This window comes from Babylonia areolata, chromosome 20, assembly GCF_041734735.1.
Source record: "Babylonia areolata isolate BAREFJ2019XMU chromosome 20, ASM4173473v1, whole genome shotgun sequence".
Lineage (NCBI taxonomy): Eukaryota > Metazoa > Mollusca > Gastropoda > Neogastropoda > Buccinidae > Babylonia > Babylonia areolata.
The window spans coordinates 38,681,336-38,702,590 of record NC_134895.1 but is presented as its reverse complement, the minus strand read 5'-3'; the positions used below and the strand labels follow the sequence as shown (position 1 = coordinate 38,702,590).

The 21,255-nt window shown below is 43.1% G+C and overlaps 1 pseudogene across 1 annotated transcript; it reads left to right on the top strand.

Annotated features, from left to right (window-relative positions):
- The first annotated feature begins 4,543 nt into the window (after positions 1-4,543).
- On the top strand, positions 4,544-20,462 carry LOC143294971 (uncharacterized; annotated as a pseudogene). Its single transcript, XR_013056980.1, has 2 exons — positions 4,544-5,117; positions 18,464-20,462. The product of XR_013056980.1 is annotated as an uncharacterized LOC143294971 (transcript).
- The last annotated feature ends 793 nt before the right edge of the window (positions 20,463-21,255 follow it).

Here is a 21,255-nt window from a genome sequence, read left to right as displayed (position 1 = left end):
TCCACTTCGATAGGAAAAACAAATAAAACTGCACGCAGGAAAAAAGAAAAAAAGAAAAAAAAAAAAAAAAAAAAAGGATGGCGCTGTAGTGTAGCGACGCGCTCTCCCGCTCTCCCTGGGAAGAGCAGCCCGAATTTCACAAAGATAAATCTGTTGTGATAAAAAGAAATACAAATACAAATTTATGTATTTTGTCATTTCTTGAAAGATAGGACAAACAGAGATATATTTTTCAGTGTTGCTACTGATTTTAGCTTCCTTGTGAAAGGATTGCTGCTTTGAAGACAGTGCGTAGGTATTACTTTAGAGTGAATTTGTGACACTTCATGAAGATGTTTTATGTCACGCACACATGCACATACAGAGATACTGAAACACAGATCTCTGTCTGTCTGTCTGTCTGTCTGTCTGTCTCGGCTCGCTCTCTTTATATATATATATATATATATATATATATATATATATATATGTATGTATATCTATGTGTATATATATATATATATATATATATACACATGTAAATATTTATATATACATACATTATCACAAAACATTATGAAAAAAAGCCCGTGAAAAGTCAGTATTCACCAGTATGACTGGATATCAACCGAAACGTTCTCACTGAACCCAGAAACTACGAGACTGCAAGTCTATAATACATAATACAGTCCATACTGCAGCCCATAATAGTTATATATACATACAGCCTTCATGACTGAAATTTCCCTGCCTGTGTACTGCTGGTCCAGACTCCTAAAGACATTGTCTATAGACATTGTCCGCAGCTAACAAAAATACCATAACCCCCCACCACACCCCACACCCCTCTCCCCTTCCTCCCCCAAGACTAACGTTTGCCTCACACACACAGCTGAGGGGAGTTAAAGCACGACATGATTAAGCACACCGATTCTCTTTCGACGGTTTGTGTATTGTACAAACAGGCACCGTACACTGTTACGAAGCTTGTGGTCGATCGCGCTTTTAAAGTCATTACGTTGACTGTTAGCTCAAGTTTGATCACAGTCAGACAAACACACGCACGCACACACACACACACACACACACACGCGCGCGCACGCACAAACATGCACACAGGTGCGCGCGCACACACACACAGACACAGACACACACACAGAGGGTGAAAGAGAAAAACAGTGATATAATTTAAACAATTTATCTATTCACAAACACACACACGCACGCACGCACACGCATACAGGTGCGCACGCGCACACGCACACAGGGTGAAAGAGAAAAGGAGTAAGATAATACAAATTAACTCATTTATCTATTTACACACACACACACACACACACACACACACGTACACACACACACACACACACACACACACACACGTACACACACACAAAGGGTGAAAGAGGAAAAGAGTGAGATAATACAAATTAACTCATTTATCAACTGATTGAGGTCAAAGCCTCATGCCAGTTCAGGGCTGTGAACAAAACAAGATCATGTGTTTGAAATGTTCATGAGAAAGCAAGTAAATTTTCACATCAAGATGGCATACAACATAGATTCTAAATCGGATAGCACACAGACGGCTATTATTCCTATTGCACGGTGTATGACATTAATGCTGTGTCATTCGTCAAGAGCTGAACAAGAGAGGAAGGTGTGTGAAGAGAGAGAGAGAGAGGGAGTGGAGAAGGGAGAGAAAGGAGAGAGAAGAAAGGGAGAGAGAGAAAGGGGGGGGAGAGAAGAGAGAGATGGGGAGGGACAGATAAAGAGAGAGGAGAGAGATGGGGGTAAGAGAGAAAGAAAGGAGAGAGAGAGAGAGAGGGAGACCAAATGGTTGGTGAAGTGTGAGGTCATTGTGTGTGTATGTGTGTGTGTGTGTTGTGTGTGTGTGCGTGTACACGTGCCTGTGAGTGTGTGTGCCTGCATGCGTGTGTGCTTGCGTGAGCGTGTGTGTGTATGTGTGTGTGTGTGTGTGTGCGTACGTGCGTGTGCGTACGTGCGTGTGCGTGCGTTTGTGCCTTCGTCTGTGTGCGTGCAAGCGAAGCGTGTGTCCGTGCGTGCGTGCGTGTGTGTGTGTGTTACTGTGAACAAAACAAGATCATGTGTTTGAAATGTTCATGAGAAAGCAAGTAAATTTTCACATCAAGATGGCATACAACATAGATTCAAAATCGGATAGCACACAGACGGCTATTTTTCCTATTGCACGGTGCATGACAGTAATGCTGTGTCATTCGTCAAGAGCTGAACAAGAGAGGAAGGTGTGTGAAGAGAGAGAGAAGGGGGGTGGAGAAGGGAGAGAAAGGAGAGAGAAGAAAGGGAGAGAGAGAAGAGAGGGAGAGAGAGAAAGGGGGAGAGAGAGAAGAGAGAGATGGGGAGGGACAGATAAAGAGAGAGGAGAGAGATGGGGGTAAGAGAGAAAGAAAGGAGAGAGAGAGAGAGAGGGAGACCAAATGGTTGGTGAAGTGTGAGGTCATTGTGTATGTGTGTGTGTGTGTGTGTGCGTGTGCGTGTACACGTGCCTGTGAGTGTGTGTGCCTGCATGCGTGTGTGCTTGCGTGAGCGTGTGTGTGTATATGTGTGTGTGTGTGTGTGTGTGTGTGCGTACGTGCGTGTGCGTGCGTTTGTGCCTATGTGTGTGTGCGTGCAAACGAAGCGTGTGCGCGTGCGTGTGTGTGTGTGTGTGTGTGTGTGTGTGTGTGTTGCTGTGAGCCAGCAAATGCCCCAGGAGAGTCACCAAACACCACCACACATACATCAGCTGCTGGCCACCACGTGTTGCGTGTGTGTGTGCTTTCAGTGGCACTGACTGACAGCAGAACTGCAGGTGTTTGGGCCAGATGGAGTCAGGAAGAACACACACTCTAAGGGGACGGCGCAGCAGGGAGGAACTGATTAAAAAAATTTTTTTAAATATTAATGCTGTAGATTTTTTTTCTCACGGCTTCTATCATACAGGGTGATACGATTATTATCATGAAAATTATGTGATCGTCACACTTGCATGAACGCACGCGCGCGCGCGCGCGCGCACACACACACACACAGAAAATTCAATAGTTTTTGCACCCTATAATTCGCGGGATTTATTCAACATTTACTATTACCCTCTCTTGCTAGTGTCAGGTCTCTAGAGAGAGAGACAGACAGACACAGACACAGAGAGAGACACAGAGAGACACAGAGACAGATACAGAGACAGACAGACAGAGAGAGACAGAGAGAATTCAGAATTCAGAACTCAAAAATGTTTTACTGCGATGCCACCGTCCTGTTTGGAAAGGAAGAAGGTATAAATACTATTTAGACACACAAAATGCCGAAAATAAAGGGGGAAGGGACCAATGTCATGGGCACAACATTTCATGACTGAAAGAGAGAGAGAGAGAGAGAGAGAGAGACAGAGACAGAGACAGAGACAGAGACAGAAGGACGGGGCCCATGTAATGCTACACGGCTAAACGGGGCAGTAAAAATGTCCATATTTATGTTGGGTGTCTGAGTCGAACCCACAACATTTGGACTGTGAGCTCAGCACTCAATCCATGGAGCTCACCAAACACCCTGGGGCACACGCGCTTGCGCGCGAGTGTGTATGTATGTGTACAGTGACAGTTCGTGCGCGCGCGTATGTGTGCGCGCATGCTTGTGTGTGTTGTGTGTGCGTGCGTGCGTGCTTGTGTGTGTGTGTGTGTGTGTGTGTGTGACAAGGGATTGGGAGTGGTGGTGATGAAGTCAGTAAAACAAATCTGTCAACATGAAACTATTCAAACCGATTGTCATTCACACATTACTCACACAACAGCTTGAAGAGAATAGCATCGCCCAGAAACAACAACAAAAACAAAAACAACAACAAATGAACACGCCTTGTAACAACCTAAAAGAAATGCACAACATGAGTGAAAAGGTGCCAGGCAATTCATCTGTACATGTTTTCTATTCACTACGATGTATTGAAATGTCATCTGTGCAATGTTATTACCCGCAGTTACTATTATAATCATTGTGATCATTGTTGCTGTTATCATCAGTATCATTAGTAGCCTACTAGTAAGATTTTATCAGTTTTTGCTTGTGTGCTTTTGTCTGGACAGAGATCAGTACTAGATTTTGCTCATTATTATTATTTCATTGTTCCTAGTTTGACAGGTTTCACGATTTGACCTAAGAAATGAAATGGATTCAGAGCTTTTTCTTTCCTTTATTATTTTTATTCCTAGTTCTTTCTTTCTTTATTTATTTATCTATGTATCTATTCATTCGTTTATTTTTCTATTTATTTTTCTATGTATTTATTTATTTATCAATCTATCAATTTATCTATTTTTACCAATACTCCCGATTATGGTAAAGGTAAAATTAAAAAAAAAAAACATAAAAAGAAAGAACGAACACTTGATCGCGAAGGGGAGAAGAAACGGATGGCTTGACTAACTTGTTCCGGCGCCGCCGTTGTTGTTACGTGGAACCAAACAGCCGTATTGGAAGTACCTATACTACCCCGTTTCGCTTCTGGTGGCTTTCAGTCGAGAGGATCTTGTTTTGGAACGTGGGTATGGGTATACAAGAGGATTTGGGTTTGGGGGGCCGGGGACAGTGAGTGACAAAGAGAGCTGACGCGCACTAGTTAACTCGTGACAAACGCTGACTTGAGTCGTCGTCAGACGATTCTCTCTGTTCGTGTTGTGCGTGTGAAGTTGTCGAAGTGATCAGCGAGAAGATAAAAGCGACAGGCTCAAGTTAAAAAAACAAAAAACAACAGCAACAACAACAAAAACGACTTGAAGAGATTGTTAACGATTTGTGGGGCTGTGTGTTTAGTAGTCTTATGTATAACTTCTATAAGGATCGTTTTTGGGGGCCTGACTGACGCTCATAAGTAATGTTCATTTTCCATGTTGCAGAAGACTATAGAAAGGGAGGGAACAAGTTCTTTTCTTTTCTTTTTTTTTTAGTCTGTTTTTGTGTCTTTGTGTTTCGATTGGTTGTGAAAACACACAAGGATCGATAGGAATCGCGGGTGTAGTTCCTCATGTTCCTGACCAAAGGGAGTTGTGGTTCCTGAGTGAAGTGGCTTTTTAAAGAAAAAATTATAAGGCACTGGGGAAGGTTACACGTTTGACTACAGGGTAGGTAGGTTTGTTTGTTTGTCTGTCTCTCTGTCGGTCGGTCGTTCGGTCTGTGCGTGTGTGTGTCTGTCTCTAATTTCCTCCGTTTGTTTGGGCATGTATATTTCCAGCAAACAAATGAGACTTTGATTTTTTTTTTCGATTTTATGTTGTTTGCATGTCCCCACACACACACACACACACACACACACACACACACACACAAAAGGTAAACACATACCGATTTTATCTACAACATGAATTGAACCCTTAATCATTGTTCCACTTTTTTATATTCACAGACAACGCGCATGTTGTCACAACAAAAATAACACGTTTTGAATACCTGGTTCATTTATTCTCTAACGCAAAAAAAGGAGAAATTTAGTGTGTGTGTGTGTGTGTGTGTGTGTGTGTGTGTGTGTGTGTAATTCAATTTTCTCAAATGACTCGACTTGTGCATTGCCTGCTTCAGAAACGCAGCAGCTATGTCAGTCAACAGAGATGAACAAAGAAACGGGAGGGAAAAGACAAAGGTCTAAGTGAAGAAAGCGACAACAACAAAAAAAAGGAAGGGAAAACAAAAACAAACTAAAGAAACAGAAAGAAAGACTGCACATAGATATGTCCACAAGGAGAAACACACACTAAAAAGACGGCGACCGGCACACAGTGAATTGAGTCTGTATAACTACGCACAAAGCCAATGTGCTGACATTGTGTGGGAGATCAATGTAATCAATTCAATCAATACTGAGATTCAGTTGTGTGTGTATATATATATATATATATATATATATATATATATATATATATGAGTGTACGTCTGTCCGCCAGTTGACTTAAACATGCACATGTGCATGTGCGGGCCCACTGCCAAAACTGATAAATCGTGGGCGATACTTTCTTCGTTTGCACGATCACCGAAAAAGAGTTTCTTTGAACTGTGGTTTCAGTTGTGCCCCTTTCCCGTACGTCGTGGGTGTGAAATCACCCAGACAAGTGTTTTTGCTCTGTAACTCAAGTAATATTGAAGCCACTTCCACATAATTTCATGACTTTGTCCATAATATAGTTTACTACATATCCACTGAACATTATTTTCTTTTATACATAAACAAAGAAGTTATTAATCAATTAATGTCCCAGTATGTCGTGGGTGTGACGACACCCATACTCCCAAAGAAGAAACCTTGCACGCCGTACGTCGTGGGTGTGGAGCCACCCATGCAAAGCTTGCGCGCCACGCGTTGTCGACGTGACGTCACTTGGGCTCGCTACAGAGAGAGATCAGAGTGACCTTGTCTTTTGTTGATCGTATCCCGGTTCAAGTCTGCGGTAAGTTTTACTCTAAAGTTGTAACTAATTTCAGAAAACAATATTTATTCAACTAGATATCTTCAACAATATTGAATTAACTGTTTTTCTTGTAGAGAATGATCGGGAGCAACTGATTGATAGCTTTTTATCTAGTTGGAATTAAAGTGCCTTTCTAAGAACTGGATATTTTTGTACGTCTGAAATCAATTGATCTAAAATCTAGTTGATATAGAAATTTTATTCTTATCCTAATCTGTTCAAAGTAGAGAAAACCTGACTATGGCTAAAAAAAGAAAGATAGTTGATATAGAAATTTTATTCTTATCCTAATCTGTTCAAAGTAGAGAAAACCCGACTATGGCTAAAAAAAGAAAGAAAAAAAAAATGCCAGCCAGCCAGCCAAAAAAAACAAAACCAACAACAAAAACAACACACACACACACACACACACACACACAAAACAACAAACAAACAAACAAACAAAAAAAACGTTTTTTGTAAGTAACAAAACTCTCTTCTCACGGGCAAAACTTATTCACAATGCGCCTGGTCAAGCACTGGAGTAAATAGCCTACACGCACAAGTGGAAACTGCGCATGCAAGTCTGCTGAAGAAAAGTCAAATTTGCTTTACGGACAGGTGTGGGTTACTGTGCACCCACGACGTACGGCAAGGTCTTATTTCTTCAGTGAAACCATGGGTGCCTACACACCCACGACGTACAGCGAAGGGTTAGTTCGTACACAGAAACCATGGGTGCCTGCACACCCACGACGTACAGCGAAGGGTTAGTTCGTACACAGAAACCATGGGTGCCTGCACACCCACGACGTACAGCGAGGGGTCATTCCTTCTTAGAAACCATGGGTTTCTGCACACCCACGATGTACGGCGCGCAAAATTTTAGGCGACGTACGGGAAAGGTTAAGTACGTGTATGCACACGTTGCACCTCACACACGCAGGCATACGCATGCGTGCGCGCACGCTCACATACATACGCGCATCACACACACACACACACACACACGGGCGCGCACACACAGACAGACAGACACATACACACACAAGTAGCGAGAAAGAGTGACAGAGAGAGAGAGAGAGACAGAGACAGAGAGACAGAATCAGACATACAGAAACAGAGCATATCTTCAGGTTTCTTGACAGTAAATTAGGCCTAATCTACTGTGTCCCCTGTTCCCACACTCTCTCTCTCTTTCTCTCTCTCACACACACACACACACACACACACACACACACACACACACTAACAACGGCTGTATAAGTTAAGTACGGGGCCTTTAAGACTGAACCTTACCTTTTTTTTCCCCTCTCTTGCTATGACCATGGTGGTGTTATTTGGTGTAGGGTCTTGAAATCTCACTGTACCGCCATATCCCTTTAAAAACACGTCAAATGCTCGCATTAATTTTCACCATCAAAACAGCAATCACCCCCGTCCTATTTTCGCATCCTAAATTATTGCGCCTAAACTATTACATTCCTATGGTTTGTGGGACGGGAAAAGCAACATGGCGGCACGTCAGTTAAGTGACTGAATCCTCATCGGAAATTGAGCAAAATAACGTACACAATAAGAGTCGAAATCCGTTGAAAATGGGTTAGAACATCTGCTAACGGTAAGATCGTTTCGTTCACGCACAAAACTTGCCGGTAAAATAGGTGCATTGATTTAGGACACCTCAATCCGAAAGCACACTCGACAGTCAGCACGGAACCAGATAGGGTTGGTATGGGTATGGGTATGGGTAATTGCAAACAGCGTGTAATTGCGAACGATTCGTATACCGCCCCACTTCGATGCGTTCTTAACGGTTGCATTTCACAATTTAACGTCTCCTTCGATCTTTTTCTAACACTTAAATTCTTTCCAAGAACCAGTCAAACATCAGCTATTTCTGGCTATTTCCGCGTTCTTTATTCTCTTCGTGCACCACTACCGACTAATATTTCAAACGTCACGTCAAAATCCTAAAATCAAAGGAAGCAAGTTGTAGAACGTGAATTTTGACTCAGTTTAAAATAGTTTATTTGCTCGGATATGTTGAATGCGCATTACCAATGCTGGGAGAATTAAGAAAGCATATTGATGACTGATCAGGACGTCAGTTTTGACAAGAATCCGCAAAATAAATTATAGTGTCGTTTGCAATTGGACCATAGGGCATATTGACGTGAGTCTATTTGCGAATGATGCTGCACAGTTACTGAGCACTATCAAAAGGGTGTGTTTGTGTGCGGAGTGGGGTGTGTGTGTTTCAAATGTCAGTTTGTGTGTTTGTGTGCATGTTGGATCAAAATCAACAATACAACAGTTTTGTGCGATGTTTCAATAATAAGTTTTGTCTGGTGAGTTAAAGACCTGCTTCTGTTTTAATTGTCTACATGTACCCAAAGCCATCGTTTGCAATTAGACTTGCCCAATCGCCGTATTTACCCTCAGGCACCCCTGCCATTTCAAACCTCGACAAAACGTTGAAAAGAATGAGCAGGCGAACTTTTCTTGGTGCAACCAGTCGGAGAAAGCCTTCAAAAACAAAAGAACTACCTTTGACTATCGTACATTTTATCTTTACAATACACACGGTGAGCTGGTCGCTTCGACCGGATCGTTCGCAATTAGGCATACCTACCCTATGATTATCCACACTTTGGTAAAGTCCTGTTATAGCATCCTAAATTATTGCACCTATTTTACCGGCAATTTTTGTGCACGTATGAAACGATATTACCATTGGCAGATGCTGTAACCCCATTTTTTCAGTGAATTTTCACTCTTATTTTGTACGTTATTTGATTTCACTGTGACGGGCGCAATAGCCGAGTGGTTAAAGCGTTGGACTTTCAATCTGAGGGTCCCAGGTTCGAATCACGGTGACAGCGCCTGGTGGGTGAAGGGTGGAGATTTTTACGATCTCCCAGGTCAACATATGTGCAGACCTGCTAGTGCCTGAACCCCCTTCGTGTGTATATGCAAGCAGAAGATCAAATACGCACGTTAAAGAACCTGTAATCCATGTCAGCGTTCGGTGGGTTATGGAAACAAGAACATACCCAGCATGCACACCCCCGAAAACGGAGTATGGCTGCCTACATGGCGGGGTAAAAACGGTCATACACGTAAAAGCCCACTCGTGTGCATACGAGTGAACGCAGAAGAAGAAGAAGAAGATTTCACTCAATTTTGATGTGGATTCAGTCACATAACTAACGTGTCACCGTCTTGCTTTTTTTCTTTTCCGTTTTTCGCCCCAAAAACAACCATGGAAATGTAACTAATAAAGGTGCAATAATTTGGGATGCTAAAATAAGACATTGCCCTCAAGCTGTTATTCTCACGAAACGCCCTGTCATGGAAAAGAATTACCAAGACGCCATAAAACTTGCAGCTCGAATCAAAACGTCACTAACTTGTCCATGTCGTCTGCTTTCTTTTTATCTTTTCACCTCGGACTGCGCATGTCAAGACGTCACCGTTTTAGTGCCGTGCGCATCAGAAACCTGTCACGACCCAGCCCCATCTCCTGGTTAGCGGGGGCACGCACGAACGCACTGTTAATTAACTCATAATTAACGTTTGCAAAATTATTCACGGCAGATACTTAGCGGATTATGATTAGTATTCCTTCTTTTTATTTGGTGGCGGATTATGCTAATCAGGACATTCGTTTCACTGGGACAAGCGTATTGCCCGCATCGTCAAAACAGGGAAATCTTGTTTCTTGGAATAATTACGATAATAATAATATTTTATTATTATATAGCGCTGTCATACAAGCACACGCAAGCTCTAAGCGCTTTACAAATCCAGTACTTAAAGTGAAATCTGCAATCAACTGGAAACAGGAAAAGGGGAAAGCACGCTGAGAGCTGACTGTAAAACTGTCACACTTGCTGATAAAAAAACAAATTGGCGGTCGTAATTACGTCCGTCCTCTCACGTGTTTCCCATCTGTTATACATGTAGAAACAGATCTCATTTCACGTGCTACGGCCAACATTTTCAGGTAATGGTATTCATCATTAAACTGTTCACTGCGGTGACATGTAAGGGCTAACTGTCGCTGTTTATACAAAGCAATGAACGAAACAGAATGGCCATGCCATGTGAGTTTTTTTTTCTCTGTGTCTTTTCTTTCTTTTCTTTCTTTCTTTCCTTCTTTCTAAATGAAATTGATTAATTAATCAATTAATTGATTTATTCGTTTGTTTGTTCATTTGTTTATTGATTTGTTACCGTTCATATGATCATGCAGACACCATTCATCTTTATTACCTTGATCATTATCCAAATTAACTCACTCAGGACGGCCAGTCCTCTCTCCTCTGCCCTACAGAGAAAGCCTCGGACTTCCACTGGATGTCTGAATGACCAAACCTTTTGCTTCCGTCGTCAGAAATGCGGTATTGGTTCTCTACATACACCTATTCAGTATAAGAGCCTTTCGCTTGTGATATTTTAATGATGTTAATTGCGGTGAAACGGTGTCATCCTCGTCTTTTTCGCCGTTCGTATGGAGAGAGTTAAGGTCACGAGAAAGCGACAATTGTAAGCCACGTTTCTTACTGTTTCAAGTGTAGGTATACATTGCTGTTCAAGCGACAAGGCTTTAGGAATAAGCAAACCGATAAGATAGCTCGGGGAGCTAAGAGTAAGACCCTTGCTGAAAAAAAAAAAAAAAAAAAAAAAATCTTCGCGTCATTGTTTTGTCTTTTACCATGCTTCTTAAGTGTCGACAAACACAGCGGCACCGTCAGATTTTCTGAGAAACAGCAGAAACATGACAGTGCAGTGTTAGCCTAGAGGTAACGCGTCCGCCTAGGAAGCAAGAGAATCTGAGCGTCGCTGGTTCGAGTCCCACAGTCACCAGTATTTCCCCCTCCACTGGACCTGGAGTGGTGGTCTGGGCGCTAGTCATTCGGATGAGACGATAAACCGAGATCCCCTGTACAGCATGCACTTCGCGCACGTTAAAGAACCCACGGCATCAAAAAGGTTGCACCTGGCAAGATTCTGTAGAAAAATCCACTTCGATAGGAAAACAAATAAATTTGCAGGCAGAAAATAAAGAAAGAAAGAAGAAGAAGAAAAAAAGGTGGCGCTCTCAGTGTAGCGACGCGCTCTCCTTTGGGAGAGCAGCCAGAATTTCACACAGATCAATCTGTTGTGACAAAAAAGAATAACACAACATAACACAACACAACATAACCGCTTCTTGACCTTGTGGCTATGAACTAAAAAAAAAAAAAAAAAAGTAGTACACTTAATTGTATTACTGTTGAACGACACAGAACAACCTTCAGAACATGTTGCATCAAAAGATAATTATGTTAAAGGATGTATGCCATCGATCGCTATTCATGGAATCACTTAGACTGTTTTGTGACGGTTACCCTGATTTTTGATGAAGTCACTCGAGTGGTCATAACATTTGAAAACTCATGGCTACACATACAAACAACAAACAAGTACTGTTGATTTTTGTGTGTGTGTGTGTGTGTGTGAGACAGAGGCACAAGCCTATGGCTATCTTTGATATACAAGTTCAGTGGTTATTCATTTATTTATCTGTTTATTTATCTGTTTATTTATTCATCTGTTTATCTATTTATTCATGTGTGTGTGTGTGTGTGTGTGTGTGTGTGTGTGTGTGTGTCCTTCGGGAGAAAAAAAGGAGTTCTCTTCAAAACTGAAATATTTTTTGCTCATCTAAATTCAAAGAAAAAGAATTTCCTGTCTTGCAGAAACGAGTTTACTTTATGTGAAGCACTTAAGGTTCGTAGACATTAACATTTCATTGTCTAAGACAGACGGGTCGGGTTCACATACAATCGTTGACAGAAGCAGATATTATCTATTTCTCTTGAAGTTTTCATATGTATTGCTTCTCTGTCTTTGTCTGTCTGTCTGTCTGCCCTCCCCCCCCCCTCTCTCTCTCTCTCTCTCTCTCTCGCACATAATGTTTATATATCAGTCCGATACCTGTCAGTATCTTTATGCGAGCGTGCAGACACACTGTTTAAGCAAGGATATTAGCTCTCTCTCTCTCTCTCTCTCTCTCTCTCTCTCTGTGTGTGTGTGTGTGTGTGTGTGTGTGTGTGTGTCCTCCCGATCCAACATTCGTACATCTGACAATAAATCACTAAATACGGACCGCTGTCGGCCAACTGTATACTGGTGGAAAACTTTCCTTCTACATATGACAGTCGTTCAACTATGACAGTGTGTTAGCCTCGTACGATCCTGTGTGATTCACCCAGTTTAGATAGGCATTAAATCAAAACTGACGCTTTGAAACAGGCAGTTAAACGCCTATCTGGCGCACGTTAATGTGTACATGCGCTTTCTACTACTATTATTCACACACACACACACACACACACACACACACACACACACACACACACACACAGAGAGAGAGAGAGAGAGAGAGAGAGAGAGAGAGAGGAATATAAGCACATCGAAGTTTTATTTTCTTTCCGTTTTTTATCTATTTATTTTCATCTATTTCTTTTGTGAAATAATATTATGCATTCAGAATCCGGGTGAATAGACACAATCGAATGTTGCTGCTTGTATAATGAACAGGTGCTCGTATGTGATACAGCCGCTTTTTAAAGGTCTACTGGCAGTGTCGAGTCTGTTCAGATTCTGAATTGAAGAAGATATTCTAAGGCGGTATTCTTGACGAACAGATACCGAGACAAATGAATGACGAATGGTGTTTTTCAGCTTACATTTCAGTAAGAACATAGCCGTACTCTTTTCTCTTTCAGGAGGTCTTCGTTTTTGTTGTTTGTTTGTTTGTTTGTTTGTTTGTTGTTGTTGTTTTTTGGGTTTTTTTTTTTGTTTGTTTTGGTTTTGTTGGTTTGTTATTTTTGTTTGTTTGTTGTTGTTGTTTTTTGTTTTTGGTTTTGGTTTTGTTTTCCATCATTAATTCATTTCCTTTCATTTCGCATTGAAAAAAGGCCATTGAGTTGGACTTGGGAAACTGAGAGAGAGAGAGAGAGAGAGAGAGAGAGAGATTCAGATTATTTGAGTCATTCAAGGCCTTAGCCCAGAGTGAGACACAGAGAGAGAGAGAGAGGGAGAGAGAGAGGGGGGGGGGGGAGGAGGGGGGGGGGGTGATTAAGGGACGCTTCTTGAATACACAGGATATACAGAGACGAAATTTTATGGGCGTACTGGCAGTGGTTAAATGTAAGCTAAACGAGTTGTCTTCGGCATGGGGATAGTGCGTTTCGTATGGTTTAGACGTCGCGTGGTATGAAAAAGTGTAGTGCATAAAGTGGTGTGGTGTGTAGGTGTGGTGTGATATGATGTGGTGTGGTGTGTAGGTGTGTTGTGTAGGTGTGGTATGATGTGGTGTGGTGTGTAGGTGTGGTGTGTAGGTGTGGTGTGGTATGATGTGGTGTGGTGTGTTGGTGTGGTGTGGTATGATGTGGTGTGGTGTGTAGGTGTGGTGTGGTATGATGTGGTGTGGTGTGTTGGTGTGGTGTGTAGGTGTGGTGTGGTGTGGTATGATGTGGTGTGGTATGATGTGGTGTGGTGTGTAGGTGTGGTGTGGTATGATGTGGTGTGGTGTGTTGGTGTGGTGTGTAGGTGTGGTGTGTAGGTGTGTTGTGTAGGTGTGGTATGATGTGGTGTGGTATGATGTGGTGTAGTGTGTAGGTGTGGTGTGGTATGATGTGGTGTGGTGTGTTGGTGTGGTGTGTAGGTGTGTTGTGTAGGTGTGGTATGATGTGGTGTGGTATGATGTGGTAGTGAGTGGTGTAGGTGTGGTGTGGTGTGTAGGTGTGTGTGTAGGTGGTATGATGTGGTGTGGTATGATGTGGTGTAGTGTGTAGTGTGGTGTGTAGGTGTGGTGTGTAGGTGTGGTGTGGTGTATAACTGTGGTGTGGTATGGTGTGGTGTGTAGGTGTGGTGTGGTATGATGTGGTGTGGTGTGTATCTGTGGCCTGGTATGATGTGGTGTGGTATGATGTGGTGTGGTGTATAGGTGTGGCGTGGTATGACGTGGTGTGGTATGATGTGGTGTGGTGTGATGTGGTGTGGTGTGTAGGTGTGGTGTGTAGGTGTGGTGTGGTGTGTAGGTGTGTGTGGTATGATGTGGTGTGGTGTGTAGGTGTGCTGTGGTATGATGTGGTGTGGTGTGTAGGTGTGTGTGGTATGATGTGGTGTGGTGTGTAGTTGTGGTGTGGTGTGGTATGATGTGGTGTGGTGTGTAGGTGTGGTGTGGTGTGGTGTGGTGTGTAGGTGTGGTGTGGTATGATGTGGTGTGGTGTGTAGTTGTGGTGTGGTGTGGTATGATGTGGTGTGGTGTGTAGGTGTGGTGTGTTGGTGTGGTGTGTAGGTGTGGTGTGGTATGATCTGGTGTGGTGCGTAAGTGTGGTGTGTTGGTGTGGTGTGTAGGTGTGGTGTGGTATGATGTGGTGTGGTGTGTAGGTGTGGTGTGGCGTGGTATGATGTGGTGTGGTGTGTAGGTGTGGTGTGTAGGTGTGGTGTGGCGTGGTATGATGTGGTGTGGTGTGGTGTGTAGGTGTGGTGTGTAGGTGCTGTGTGGCATGATGTGGTGCGGTGTATAGGTGTGGCGTGGTATGACGTGGTGTGGTATGTTGGTGTGGCGTGGTATGATGTGTGGTGTGTAGGTGTTGCGTGGTATGATGTGGTGTGGTATGATGTGGTGTAGTGTGTAGGTGTTGCGTGGTATGATGTGGTGTGGTATGATGTGGTGTAGTGTGTAGGTGTGGTGTGTAGGTGTGGTGTGGTGTGTAGGTGTGGTGTGGTATGATGTGGTGTGGTGTGTAGGTGTGGTATGTGGTGTGTAGGCGTGGTGTGATATGATATAGTTTAGTGCATAGTGGTGTGGTGTGTAGGTGTTGCGTGGTGTGATGTGGTGTGGTGCATAAAGTGGTATCTGATATGTAGGCGTGGCGTGGTGTGATGTGACGTGGCATGATATGGTGCGGTGCATAAAGTGGTGTTGTATGTAGGCATGATGTGGTATGATGTGGTGTTGTGCATAAAGTGGTGTGGTGTGTAGGTGTTGCGTGGTATGGTGGTGTGACATGGTATGATGTGGTGGTGTGCATAAAGTGGTGTGGCGTACGTAATACAGTGGCAATGGTGTGCGTAGTGATGTACGCACTAATGTGCGCGTTTTCATTGTACCGTGGTTTTTTGTTGTCGTTGTTGTTGTTGTATTGTGTCATATCATGTATCATATCGTATTGTATTGTATCTTATTGTATCGCACCGTGTCGTTCTGTGGCTGTGTTCATTTTACCGTGTTGTATTGTCCTGTAATGTGTTATATTCCATTGCTTTGTGTATCAAACGGGGCACTGTATTGGTCTACAGTGGACAGTGCTCTGTCGGTGTCTCGTCAAGCAGAATCATTTTGGTGGTGTTATTTTACTTCAGGTATTTTCAAACGCTCGGCTTTTATCAGAGATTGACATAAGCTTAAAGTTGGGCCAACAGCAAAGTGAGAGCTGTATTATGAGCAATAGATTCTCCACTGCAACGGAAAATCACTAACAGTTTCAGTTTCAGTTTCAATAGCTCAAGGAGGCGTCACTGCGTTCGGACAAATCCATATACGCTACACCACATCTGCCAAGCAGATGCCTAACCAGCAGCGTAACCCAACGCGCCTTGAGAAAAAAAAGGTGAATAAATAATAGATAAGCTTACATAAATAAATAAATAAGTAAATAATAATTATGATATAAAAAGGTAGTAGTAATGATAATAAAATAATAATAATAATAATAATAATAATAATAATAATAATAATAAATAAGTAAATAAATAAGACAACAATGACGATAAATAAGCAAATAAATGTAAAACATGAAGACACACATTCACACACACACACCCACACATGCATAACAGATATGCACCAAACATGCAGTTTCACTAACAGCTTAGTCTTTTGTGAAGGATCATGACTCTCAAACTAGAAGGCAAGATTGCATTGGCTCTTAGTGCTGTAGCTGTAGCCTTGGGAGGGGGTGGGGGGTGGGGGGGGGGGCAAGACACTCTCCACTATAATCAAATTCTAGCCCAGATAGGACATCAGTTGCCTCCTCTGCTGTTCTGATGGTCAATGTCGGAAACGACTGACTATCATGCATACATACATTTTTCGTACAATTTCTGGTCAACACAGTTGTTCACCTTTCAAAGAGGACTTGACTGCGGATTTCATACAGCTAAACACCCAATTCCTGACATGGGACACTAGCTGTGTGGACGCGAAGCGTTCTCTGCACAAGGAATAAATCGTTCCACACGAAAGACTAGTATCCACACAACCACCATTAACACAGCGCTATGAAGTGGATCCTATCAAACAGAATGTAAAAGCAATGTACGCAGAACCGATGAAAACCACGAACCTGAATACTTCTACAGCCAGTAGAATATTTTAACATTAATTTTTTTTATGTAGACTCAAGTTACGAGACATGGCTGATTGGGTCTTTTGGGGACTGTTTTCATTGACCATTAAGTTAGGTTTTTTTTGTTTGTTTGTTTGTTTGTTTTTTGGTGTTTTTTTTGTGGGAAGGGGGGTTTCGGGGGAGAGGGTGGAGGGAGGGCGGGGGGGGGGGGGGGGTCTCTTTGACTGGTTTTAATAACTGATAGGTATTATACAACGATTTCATTGTTGATTTATTCCTCTGTTTACAAACAAAACAACACCATATTTGGTGGAGATACACGAAAGTTGAAAATGGACAAAGCCATATAGTTTCAATTAAATAGTCTCAAAACTAACTGAGTTATGAATATCTGAATGAAAGTGTGGGTAATTTTTCACCCACGAGGTACGGTGAAGGTTCATCCCTGTAAAGTTAAGCCCTTTGCGGTCGGCTCCATCGGCTGAACGCAATACACGATTTGATTTAGGACATTTATAACCAAGGTACAAGTACAGTGTTGCCGCGACCAGCTGCGGCTTTTGCATTCTAGAACTACGGAGAAATTCTGATGACATGCACCCGTGCAAACAAACCGATCCTCAATGCAAACAAACAAGACATAACTGACCTCTCATTAACTCACTCAGTACGGCCAGTCCTCTCTTCTCCTCTACACAGACCCCTCGGATGTCCAGTGGGTGTCTCAATGACCCAACCTTTAGCTTCCGTCGTCAGAATTGTGGTATTCTTTGTCAACATTCACCTCTTCAGTATAGAGCCTTCCGCTTGCAATATTTTGATGATGGTAATTGGGGTGAAACGCTGTTAACGTCTTCTCTTTCGCCGTTCGTATGGAGAGAGTTAAATTAACATGGCTAATGTGCGGCATTTTCCTTCCCTAATACTGCTCTTTTCAAGTCTGGTCTTAAAACATCTTTATAAAACAGCTCCTCCATCCCCTCCCTTTTTTCTATCCGCAGTTTCTAGCCTTCTGTCCACGGTGGTATATGGATTTGTCCGAACGCAGTGACGCCTCCTTGAGTAACTGAACTGAACTTCTGTCTACGTGTAATTTATTGTAAGGTTTGTCTTTCATCTATTTCAGAGTTATGCGTGCGTGTTGTCAACGTTGGCTGTCCATCAAACCCGTTATTTTTTATTTATTTTATTTTATTTTATTTTTTTGTTCCCGCGCAAGACAGCAGCTAGAGGAATGCGTTATCATTATCATTATTATTGTTGTTGTTCTTCTTCGTATTATCACCATTTATCATTTGCAGGACGACGGAGTTGCTGAACCATTACATATATCGTTGTTGTTGTTATCATTATTATTATTATTACCATCAATCACTTGCAAGACGACGTAGTGGCTGAACCAGTACAAATATCGTTGTTGTTGTTGTTCTTCTTCTAATTATTATCATTATTATTGATCATCATTTCATCACCATTCATCACTTGCAGGATGACGAAGTGACTGAACCAGTACATACAATTATCATCGTTGTTGTTGTTGGTGGTGGTGGTGTAGTTGTTCTGCTTCTGCTTCTTCTTGTCATTATTATCATTTTGATCACCATTGATCACGTGCAGGATGACGGAGTGGCTGACCCAGTACGAGAGGGTGGCGCAGCGGCAGCAGCAGTACCTGCAGAAGATCCGAGACCTCCGCCACAGGCTGCAGACCAAGGACGAGCGCCACATGATGCTGTCCATAGAGCGCCTGCGCAACACGCCTGCACAACACGCCGAAGGCCGCCCACTCGCCGGCACCACTTCCCCACCACAAGAACCCGGACTACAAGAGCCACGTGCCCTGGTCTTCCTCCCTGCTGGCCCACTCGTTCTACCCCAAGGCCAGCTGCCCGACCCCTAGACTGATGGCGGAGAAACCTGTGGCGGAGGTCTTCTCACCAGATCGGAGTGGTGGTGGTGGTGGTGGTGGCAGCAGCAGCAGTTACCAGGCTTGCGTCATCGCCGGAGAGCGCCTGCTTCCTAGACGGCAGCACCCGAAGCACCTGAACCCCCTCAGCCCTAGACAGGGCAAAGCGGAGCGAGCCGCCGAGATGACTCTGGAGAGGAACAAGACGGACTACGAGCCCATCGAGTCCATCGCCAAGAGGAACCGGATCCAGTTCTCCGGGTACCTGACGTCGGGTGACAACGACAAGGACCGTGACGAGCGTGAGATCAAAGCCGTGGAGAACTCTGGTTTTGGAAACGCCGGGGGGAGGCGTCAGAAAGACCTATGTGATTTGTCTGTCGTTGCCAACCATGGCGACGTCTTGCAAAGAGATGTTTGAAATTGGTGTAAAAAACGATTAGTCAGTCGTGTCTGACCATGACCATCAGAACAGCAGAGGAGGCAACTGCTACTGCTGTCCCGACCATTTGGGCTAAGTTTTGATTATAGTGGAGAGTGTTTTGCCTTAGTTATATCCCCTCTCTCTCTCGGCCACGAGGGTTTTTGGATGGTCGTCGTTGGGGTGATTATGAGAAAAAGAGGTCAGTGAATTTCGTTCTGAAAATTGCTTGTTGATACTGTTAATGAAAGGGTCGCCGTTAATCATCTGATGTGTATGTCGCTGAATCAAATGCCGGGGAGCTCTCAGTGGCACAGACACAGACTTCAGAACATCTCTGGTCTATTTGAGTCAGACAATAGACTTCAGAACATCTCTGGTCTATTTGAGTCAGACGATGTGTGCTGTTTGTATATGTTTATAAAGAATGGTGCATCATGTTGACGGTCTTCTGTTACTGACGATGTATCGGGAAAAAAGTTGTTTGTGAAAGAGCAGCCAACACTTAGAATTCAAAGCGCTGACAGCACTGATTGTATTTAGAGGGTTAGAAAACATTCTGCGTTGTAAACGAAATTACGTGAAGATAGTGGACATGTATGTCTAAAACAAGGTATGTATTGACAGACGTAAATTAAGAGAGAGAGAGAGAGTGTGTGTGTGTGTGTGTGTGTGTGTGTGTGCGCGCGCGCGCGCGCGTGCGTGCGTAGGCGCGCTCGGGGTCAGGAAATGTGCCATCTCTCCGTTATCAGCAAGTGGACTGTGCCTACGTTTTTGCAAATTGATGTTTGAAATAACTGTTAAAATGATTGGATGGCGGCGATTTTTTTCCTATTAAAAACAAGACAACAAACAAACAAACAAAAACCCACAAAAAAAACAACAACAAAAAACCCATCCGTGACTGGAATGCCCTCCCTGCTGAGACAGTCCAGTCCCCCTCCTTGGACACCTTCATCCCCAAGGTGTCCAGAGCACAGTAAACATTAAACCCATCTGCCTTTTTTTTTTTTTTTTTTCGGTAACATGGCGATTTGCGGGCCTGCAGCTTCACTTAGGTTGCTACAGGGCCTTGGGCCTGAAGGCCTGAGTGCAGCTCCGCATGCAGTTGCGCCTTAACCGTTAGGGCCAAAATTCTTTTCCCTCATTTCTTCTCTCTCCCTATCCACGCTGCGCACCTCCCCACATGTCAAAAATAGCCGGACTGACGGCCGATGGACACTGCAGGAATAAGAAGAAAACGCTGGTAGTTCACTGACGATGTGACCTCACGATCTAACATTGGTGGTTCTCTGCGGGAACGAGATGCGAGATAAAAAAAAAAAGTGTGGGGGGGTGGGGGGAGTGTGAGAAGAGAGAGAGAGAGAGAGAGAGAGAGAGAGAATGTGTATTAATGAACAACAGCAGAATACTCAGTGTACTAAAACCAGATGCAGATGACCAACTCTTCTGTCTTAATGTAAAAAGTAAATTAGTATGATACTGATATATAAAGGGGGAGTGGCATGACAGGGGAATGGGGGTGGGGGTGGACTGGTGGTGGTTTAAACTATTTACATTCCAGTAAAATCACAGCTCTCATCTTCACTTATCTGCTGTAACACATATCAGCAGTAAGAGCTGTAATTTTTTATGGGTAGATATGGTGTTGTTGGTACATGGTGGTGGAGGAATTGTGTGTGTGTGTGTGTGTGTGTGTGTGTGTGTGTGTGATACACATACCATAGAGAAAGAGATCAGAGCACTTTTTGAGTGACTTGAAAATGTTTACTCAGTTTGGTTTCAGGTATGCTGCAGGTGAAAAAAAACAAACAAACAAACAAAAACCACGTTCAAAAGACGCACAGGTAATGAAAATTTGACTAAACAGGTAAAGGGGTTTATTTGTCAACTGCCTGTGTGTGCACACAGAGGTAGGTATGTTTACACAGTGTGACACTCGCTTTTGTGGAAATGTTTAACAATAAACAATGCATCTGTCTCATTTTCTGGATTAAGATATATATATATATATATATATATATATATAATTTCACCTGTATGTCTCATTTAAAACGTCTCATTTAAAACGTCACCTGCTTG